We start from the raw sequence: 1,993 nt of genomic DNA, 5'->3' as shown, positions 1-1,993 counted from the left end.
CTTAACTTTGTAATCTGTATATCTTGCCTTGATACTTATCTTAGGTCTGCTTGTTGAAATCCCCTCTTTTCTATCTCAATTCGAGAAATATGTTTTACTTATCTCACCCTTGACTATATCCTCTTCTTTACCGCGTGTAGGCCTAGACTTAACTCCATTCGTTATTGTATTTGTACCACTTGCTCTTCTATGCCTTTATCTTTTATCTTACACCCTTGTCCGTTATTGCCTTTGGCCCTTGCGATATTTATGTCTTCTACCTAAATGCTTACCTTAAACTTATCCTTTAAATCCTCCCCTTTCTTTCAACCCAGTTTGAGAGTTGCGAGTTACCTACCTCTCCCTTGATTTCTCCTCACTTCTTTTCGCCTTACAAGTGTTTTCTTAATTCCATCCTTTGCTGTGTTTTGATTTTCTATCACCATCACCTTGTCATCCATCGATCTTGCCTTGATACTCATCTTTATTCATACTCAAAAAAAATCTCCGCTCTTCCACCTCAAATTGAGAGTGGTAGTTTACCTATCTGGCCTTTGGACGTACCCTCTTTTTTCACTTGCACGTCCTGTCTTAACTCCACCCTCTGTGGTATTTATATCCTTGGTTCTTATACCCATTTACCTCCTCTTCTACATCCTTGTCCATTATTACCTTTAAACCCCCGTGATACCTATGCCCTTGCCCACATGCTTATCTTGAACCTACCCTTTAAAGCCTGCTCTTTTTCATCGCTGTTTGAGGATAATGCCTCACCTACTTCACCATTGATTGCTTCCCCTTCTTTGATGCCTCACAAGTTTTGTCTAAAATACATCCTTGGTTGTGTTTGTCTGTTATCACCTTAACCCTTGTCATCCCTTGATCTTTACCATGATGCTTATCTTGCACCTGCATTTTAAAGCCTCCTCTCCCATTTCATTTCAAGAGTGATGTCTTGCCTATCCCGCTCTTGTTCATTCCCTTTTTCCTCTGTCGCGTTGCAAGTCTTGTCCTAACTCAATCTTTTGGTGTGTTTTTGCCTTTCACCTCCCTTACCTTTGTAATCTCTAGATCTTTCCATGATGTTATCTTATGCCTACCTTTTGAAATATCATCTTTTCCATCTCGATTTGAGAATGGTGTTTTATCTATCCTAACCTTGGTTGCATTCTCTCCCTTGTCGGTTACAATCATTGCTTTAGCTCCATCCTTTATTATGCTCATGCCCCTACCCTCCATGTCTTATTATTCCCCTTGCCTTTTGTTGGCCTTAGAGTAGTTTCCCTTTTTAAGGAAAGACCACCATTTAATTAAAAGGAACATATAGCAACGAGATGTTTGTTGCTGTGTGCTCATGATGTTTGTCCTTCTGCTATGACTGATTTGCTTCTTTGGAATGAGTGTTGATGTGTTGTGGCCCTTGGTCCGCAATGGAATCTGTTTACTAGGTGAGTGTCATAGAGTTAAGTAGTTGGGTTCTCCCCCTGCTCTCTCTAATCCGTCTATACTTACCTTTTCTCGTTATTCTTTCCTCTTGCACCTGTCCTTTTGGCAACCTCCAACTCCTCCAAATCAGTCAAGATCAAGGTCGGCAACATCTTCATCAAGTGTGTATCAATGCTCTTGTTAAGGGGGTTAGCCGCTAACCCTGATGAAGACAATGCAATCAACATCAACCAACAAGATCAAAGTGGCGCAGCGAAAGCGTGTGTGGGTCCTAACCCAAAGGTCCAGGAGATCCTCAAGAATTGCATCAATCGGTCTCAAGCATCTGATGGTCAAAGCAACCAATTCACAAGTCAAGCCGGCGGAGTCAAAGTTGAGTTAGAAAAAGCTATGAAAGACTAATGAACCAATCTCATTTTCCTGCTAGCCTCTTCTTGAATCTCGAGGACGAGATTCTGTTAAGGGGGTTAGATTTGTAACACCCTGAATTTGGGGGTATAAAATTTCTTTTCTTATATCCACCAAATTCAGGTGTTACTCTCTCAGTTCTTCGCTTTCCTTTCTCTTT

Source organism: Zea mays, chromosome 1 (genome assembly GCF_902167145.1).
Source record: "Zea mays cultivar B73 chromosome 1, Zm-B73-REFERENCE-NAM-5.0, whole genome shotgun sequence".
NCBI classification, from domain to species: Eukaryota; Viridiplantae; Streptophyta; class Magnoliopsida; order Poales; family Poaceae; genus Zea; species Zea mays.
This window is presented reverse-complemented; position numbering follows the sequence as displayed.